The sequence below is a fragment of the Ochlerotatus camptorhynchus genome, unplaced genomic scaffold, assembly GCF_037179485.1.
Source record: "Ochlerotatus camptorhynchus isolate MF236.1 unplaced genomic scaffold, CSIRO-AGI_Acam_v1.1 ptg000150l, whole genome shotgun sequence".
NCBI classification, from domain to species: Eukaryota; Metazoa; Arthropoda; class Insecta; order Diptera; family Culicidae; genus Ochlerotatus; species Ochlerotatus camptorhynchus.
In genome coordinates, this window is record NW_027040640.1 from 5,058,793 (window position 1) to 5,066,824 (window position 8,032).

Consider the following 8,032-nt stretch of genomic DNA (forward strand, 5'->3'; position numbering starts at 1 on the left):
ATTCTCTAGCTAATAAATCATCACACTAAAGCTTCATGTTAGCATTTCCAACCAACTCTGAAAATCGCTAACTTCACGTATGAAGTAACATAAAAACACTTTGAATGGAGGGAATATCAAATACTTCCTTTTTGGGCCTTAAAAATAAGGGAATGCCAGGGAATTTCTTTCAAAGTCAGAGAAATATTTCTTTATAACAGAAACATATTAACACTCAGAACACGATGCCTCCGGTAAAATGTGTAACGGCAAATTGGCAATGTTTGAAAAATCATTGCTCAGCAATTCATCAATAGATATTAAATTTATTGATACCGAATAAATCTTTAAAGTTTGAAGTTTCAAATGGCAGCAATAGATTTGAAATTTGTCAATAAATGGCTGAGTTATGATTTTACAAACATAGTAAGTTTTCCGTTACACATTTTACCGGAGGCATCGTGTTCGGAGTGTGGCTGACTTCACTAGTTTCAAACAACTTAATTACTCGTTGTAGTTTGAGGATGGTTTTCAATATAAATAGAGTTGCGAAGTTCTGGTTGTTCAATACTTGATGTTGCAGTTTTGCAAGCGGAGCAAAAGTTACTCAAATAAAAGGGTATTTCGATGATTTTGAGCCTATAATAAATTCAGCTCCCACTGAGTGTTGTCACATTCCTGCGTTGAACCGAGATAAAAATTCAGTTCCGTTCCGTTCAGACGTTGTTAATTGTTACAAAATTAAGCTTCACAGGGGAATGTGCTTCTCTTAATAGATGTTATACCTATTTGCGTCTGACAAAATTTAAGCTTCAAGTGGATTCTGCTTCTGCTCGATCCAGCTGTGTCCAACAAAAATCAATCCCTTGAACGCATTGGAGCGCACTTGAGTAAATTCAAGAATGGTTAAGAGTTGAGCTGGGCTTAGACAAGGCAAGTCATTGATCAACACACTTGAATCACACGCTTGAAAAGTTGAGTCTGGTTCAACTTTTTTCAATTCAAGTCACACTACACACTAAGATTTTCTTTTCGTGTTCGTGAATTTTACCGAAATCAAAACAACTGAACGTTCGGTTTTCCTTTTAAAGGCTATTGAATTTGAAAATAGTTTCAAAACATGAAATTATCAAATCTTGTCATTTTAGTGGAGATTTAGTTTCAAAGTAGCTGAAAAGCAATTGAATTGAATTGCATAAATTTTACCGAACAGTTCAGCTGTTCAGATTTCGTTAAAAATTACCGAAGTCGGTGATAATTTCTAAGTGTGTAGTTTACACTTTCAAGTCAGTCGAATTCAACTGAGTTGATCAATTGACTTGCCTTGTCTAAACCCAGTTTTAAGAATGAATACTTTTAGTTCTTGTTCCTTATTGTTTTCTTAACAGCTTGATTAGCTCAGAGAACTAACTGTATGAGAATATAGGATAATGGTCTTGCTTGGGAGTTTTTTTTTATTGCTTGGAGTAGCACTTTTATGATTCAACCTAAAGTTTGGATGTTACTTGAGAAACGAACTCAAAAATTCACATCTGGTTCAAATTTAGTTCCGTGGAACTTTCTTACTGATTAACATGGCACTACACGTACAAACAGAACTTAATGCTCCTTAAAGTACCGCCAATATTTATTGGAAACTTGAAAGTTCAACAGAAGTTTCTTGTTCCCGTTCAATTGAACTGTGAAGTACACAAAAAGTGAATAAAGAACTTGTTTCGAACCTCTAACACAAAATTCAATCTAAGTACTAACCGTACCTTTAAGCAGCGCAAAATTTCACAATGTTGGACTTCTTTAAGACTTTAAAGTACACGTAAAGTTCTAGATAAGACCTTGCAACAACTTAAAAAAATATAAACAAAGTTCGAAGGAAGTTCGACTTGAACCTTGCCTTGAACTTGTAAGCAACTTTAGAAATGTCAATTTAAGAAATGTTGTTTACGTTTGAAGAGTAAAACCAACAATCAATACGAAACTAACGATTTTAAATTGGCTCACTACTTGACATTGGTCCCAAGCAAACGATTAACGTACCCCATTCTAGTCAAAATTCTAGTACTACGCAATGTTTGTTTTGATTCGCTATGAAAGTTTGACAGATAAATGAGGGGTTATTGGTTATTCCGGGACCTTCTAGTCTTAGAGTTACCTCTATGGTAAAACCATAGAGGTAACTCTAAGACCAGAAGGTCCCGAAGAAACGAGCTCAACTTTTTGGCTCAGCTCTGGTACTATCTTCGGTCCCAAGCTAATCGGTTCACCCCTCGAAACATACACCCAACCGGGGGATGTAAGATTCGCTTACAATTATGTGGGATTCATCATCAGAGGATGTTAGTGGAGACCGCATGAACCGAGGATGCGATATACCTAGCTGCAGTCCAATGCTAGAGAATTGGAGACCGAAAAATGTAGAGTGTATTAGCATAGAGGTAACTCTAAGACCACTGGGTCCCGAAGAAAATCATTATTATTTTTGGCTCACTCAGTACCAGAACAACGGTCCCAAGCAGTCCCAAGCTATTTCACTCACCCCTGCATGTTCTGCATGAATCCACACACCCCTGATGTTAGCTGTCAAACTTTCATAGCGAATCAAAACAAACATAGTGTAGTAATAGAATTTCAACTAGAATAGGGTACGTTAATCGTTTGCTTGGGACCAATAGGCTACTAAAGTGGTGAGCCAATTTAAAATCGTTAGTTTCGTATTGATTGTTGGTATTAGTGAGGTAAATTAATTATGTCGAAAAAAAAATAAGAAAAAGGTTGCCAACTGGACTCGAACAACAAACTTTGCGATTATCAGACTTGTGCTTTCTCCACTGCTCTCTTCATGCTTCTGAATAAGGATAGCCTAAAAGCAAACAAGAAGCGCTCATTTCTTCTCACACTCGACTTCGTATGCTTTTTCTGCTGGAGAGATTCGAGGCAAGAGTGTGCGTCGTTCTACCAACAATCAATACGAAACTAACGATTTTAAATTGACTCACCACTTTAGTAGCCTATTGGTCCCAAGCAAACGATTAACGTACCCTATTCTAGTTGAAATTCTATTACTACACTATGTTTGTTTTGATTCGCTATGAAAGTTTGACAGATAACATCAGGGGTGTGTGGATTCATGCAGAACATGCAGGGGTGAGTGAAATAGCTTGGGACTGCTTGGGACCGTTGTTCTGGTACTGAGTGAGCCAAAAATAATAATGATTTTCTTCTGGACCCAGTGGTCTTAGAGTTACCTCTATGGTTCTACCATGTCATACATAAAAATCAAGGCAAATGCTCGCTTGTGTAGGTGAAAGCACAGACAGAACACGAAATAAAAAAGGCAAAAAACCATTACATCGCCTGCAAGGTCAACTTCTAACATTCGCTGCGATGTTCATGAACAGAGGATGATAGGAAATGGAACTAACATTCATTGTAATAGATTTTTGGTTTGCGGGTAGGAAAATCCACTAATCCCTCATTTTACCTGTCAAATTTTCATAGCGAATCAAAACAAACATAGTGTAGTACTAGAATTTCGACAAGAATGGGGTAAGTTAATCGATTTGTTTGGGACCAATAGGCTAGTCAAGTAGTGAGCCAATTTAGTTTCGTTAGTTTCCACCGGTTGGTAAAACCAGTAAAACGGTGTTCTGTTCCAAATTTGGCTTTAGATTCAAAAAATAAGATTGGTTTTTCGAAAACGATAAAAAAGAATGGCTTATTTTATTATCATCGCAATACACTGTTTGCAATGGAATCGGAAAACAAAGCTGCCGATCAACCAGGTAATATATTGTCTTGTAAGTTTTTTATAGCAAATACCTGGGCAAATACCCTTATTTAATTTACAGGAAATCAACAGCCTACACTCAAAAATATTACTAATCTAAGAATGATTAAAATTTATACATTTTATGATCAATCAATATATATACATTGATTCAAATATTATTTTTTTCAAAATTATACCAACAATCAATACGAAACTAACGATTTTAAATTGGCTCACCACTTTAGTAGCCTATTGGTCCCAAGCAAACGATTAACGTACCCTATTCTAGTTGAAATTCTATTACTACACTATGTTTGTTTTGATTAGCTATGAAAGTTTGACAGATAACATCAGGGGTGTGTGGATTCATGCAGAACATGCAGGGGTGAGTGAAATAGCTTGGGACTGCTTGGGACCGTTGTTCTGGTACTGAGTGAGCCAAAAATAATAATGATTTTCTTCGGGACCCAGTGGTCTTAGAGTTACCTCTATGATTATACTAAGTCTGAATACCGGCGAAAAATTCATTCAGTATATACCGCTGACAGCAAAGCAGTGGAAGATAATTCGAAGTGATGTAGGAGATTTCATCGGTTTCATCGGACGGATGAGTCCATCAATCCCCTCGCGTGCGGAAAGTGCTGAGTGATTGGGATTCGGAGAAATCACCCGACTAAGAGACCGTTGATGCTCGTGTTTGGATCATCAGTCATAATTGATACTGGGGAACACCGATTCCACTGTGGATTTCTTCCGATGGCTAGAATGTTGTGTGCTTCAGAATCATCGAAGAGGTTCTCAACAGTTTGTTCGCGGAGACTTGATGAGAGGTCGTTTACTGATCTCGATGAATATCACCATTATCAAACGGCATCATCAATCGACAGATACCGGATTGCGTGCAGAAGTTACTAGGTATAGTCTGATGACAAAGCTCCAGAAGTAATATAGAATTCCGGAGCTTAAATATTGAAGGAAAGAAATTTATCCGAGCGAACTAAAATCAGTGAAAATTAAAGTAGCACCAGTAAGTAACCTAAACAAATAAAACCATTTACCTATTCATTCCACTTCTAAATCCAGGGCAGGCCAATTTGAATGTCGAGTTGAAAGTACTCATCAATTGTTCCCTCAACCATAGAAGACGAAATTGCGAACCTGTTCTGTTGGAACCACTGAAAGGAAATCATATACTCTTGATGGCCGGTGCGGAAATCATTTACCCCTGAGGCCTATGCACGACTATGATTCAATCGGTTCAAAAATATGCTGCTTGCAGGTTCTGGATTCGTGATATGAAGTTCGTTTTGTCTTAGCTAATAAAATTTATTTGACTTTTATTAATATTTTATTCTATGTCCATGAAAAATACCACTGATAAGAACTGACAGCATCTAAATACATTCTCCCGAATATTCCAACATTATACATTCAACCAATAATCCCAAATTATACTATACCATGTATAAATGATTTTTATACTAAGTTCGTATTCTCTCTCTTTATACCGACCTATGCGTCGGTCAGGAGAGTTGCGATTTAGCGTAGCTTTTATACTATTTAGATTTGAATATTTTTTGAGTGTACCACATCTAAACATGCCCTGATACAAAAGGAAATTGATACAGAAATACAGTAACATCCGAAGAAGTTAAAACTGAAGAGGACGACAGTGAAATTGAGGATTTTTTTTGGATTGACGACGACTCATTCGATGATTCAGGTTCATCAGGTGCTGGTGGAGGTGGGGGCTGTTGTTACATACTGAATGGTCTGGACCTTTCCTTCAGAGATTGTCTCAAATGCAGCGGGTGGTGGTGGTGGGGTTGGTGTTGTTTCTTGAGGGAGGATTTCATCCCGAACACTTCCTCTTACCTTGATCACAGACAGCAGACATAACACTCACAATCACATTCATCGCAAATAATGTTTTAGTTGGGAATGTTGCCAGCCACCACATTTCGAACACTTCAGTGATGCCAGTTCTTTTTCACGTCTAGTTAGTAGATGTCAGCTTTTGAAAATGATAAGTGGTCAAGGCATCCCACTGGAGACACATACCACATCTGACGAATACAGAAAAAAAAGTTGTTGAATATTACATCAAAACAGCTGCACATTAAGCATTCCGTTCCTAATATTACCATAGAGGTAACTCTAAGACCAGAAGGTCCCGAAGAAACATGCTCAACTTTTTGGCTCAGCTCTGGTACTATCTTCGGTCCCAAGCTAATCGATTCACCCCTCGAAACATAGGAAAAACCAATAACTCCTCATTTTATCTGTCAAACTTTCATAGCGAATCAAAACAAACATTGCGTAGTACTTTATTTCGACTAGAATGGGGCACGTTAATCGTTTGCTTGGGACCAATAGGCTAGTCAAGTAGTGAGCCAATTTAAAATCGTTAGTTTCGTATTGATTGTTGATATTACGCTGTACGATTAACACAGAATTCGAGAACAAATCATGTTGATGACTGTAATATTCTATCAACTTTTACCCCTTTTACCAGTTATTGATGTTCAATGCTTCACCATGAATTTCATTGATTGATACATATTATATTTTTTGCTGTACACACATTAAAGTGATGAGCGGTGGTAAAAAGGGCACTAATTAGTGATGCATAACCTCGTTTAAAAACTTGTTTGCAACAAAAAAAAAGCACACGAAACAAACAAAAGAAATCCTTAAAAAAATCTTAGATTCTGTGAATTTTTCCTACGGATCCGTATTTCTGCAGAATTCAGTCAATTCTATATATCTACGAAAAATTTAGTAGAACGGACATCGCTGACTTCCATCTGTTTAGTTTTTATTCAACACAGCTGACGCGTTGACAGAACGAGGGAAAAACAACTGGTGAAAAATGACATGAACAAGGGATGCTCTAGTTTGCACATCAATGCTTGGGAATGTGGATGATAGATGGTGCTAGCATAGAGGTAACTCTAAGACCACTGGGTCCCGAAGAAAATCATTATTATTTTTGGCTCACTCAGTACCAGAACAACGGTCCCAAGCAGTCCCAAGGTATTTCACTCACCCCTGCATGTTCTGCATGAATCCACACACCCCTGATGTTATCTGTCAAACTTTCATAGCGAATCAAAACAAACATAGTGTAGTAATAGAATTTCAACTAGAATAGGGTACGTTAATCGTTTGCTTGGGACCAATAGGCTACTAAAGTGGTGAGCCAATTTAAAATCGTTAGTTTCGTATTGATTGTTGGTGCTAGTGCGCATGCAAAATACGCTTGACGATGTTTTTCGAAGAATTTTCTTCTAAGAGTTATGTCTGTTTGTCTGTGCCTTGATGATGACGGGAGTCGGTGGAGTGGTTGTTTGTGTTGCTAGGGAGACGGGTGTGCTTTCCAGAACAAGCAATTTCTGAAAGATATCGGTTTCGCGAATTTTGTGTTTCCTCTTACGTTGGATTAGCTGACAGACGTCGGATGATGATTCTCCGGACAATTCCTCCAACAAACGTTTCCCTTCAATTTATCTTGCTCTGCGACACTGTTTGCATTTGGCCAGAACAAAATGTGCCCACTTTTTAATGTCCGCAGCCATCGATCTGGAACGACCGACAGCTCCTTACAGCCTCGAGCGTTCAATTCAAAATACATTATTTTATTAAATTTTTTTGAGGTTTGCGTTCCACTACCATACCTTGATGATTTTCTGAATAAAACAAGTCGCAAAACAAGTAAATTTACTACAATTAAGTCAAATTGTTTCGTACTTTTCGAGGTTACTGAAAACTTCTGCGGAAAACAAAACAAGCTGTCAAATGTCAAACGGCGCAAGTTCACAATAAGTTCCGCATGAACTTTTTAGCAACTTTCAAGTTCAGATAGGGTTCTACATGAATTAATCAGAGACTTTGAAGTTCAAAAATAGTTCTTACGGAACTTGAAAGATTTGGCTACTCTGAAAACCATTATTATAAATGAAATCAACACATCGAGTAAAATCATATGATATTCCACTTCGTTCACATAGAGCAGTGGTATGTATCCGAGGGGGGCGACACATCTAAATCTCAAGTCTATATGCTCAACAAATTTCACACTAGCGAATCAATCTTCGAAAAATCTTCTTTTATTTCTCGCATCTACTTGCATCGCGCATCATCTTTTTGCAGGAAATCTTCAGAATCGTCGTCAATCTTCTTTCTATCTACTCAGCGTGCGCGCAGCTAGCCACAGCAAAACACAATCTTTCCTGCATCGTAGATAGAGTCGTCCCCCTCGTATGTATCTCAGTTTCAAAATGGAGG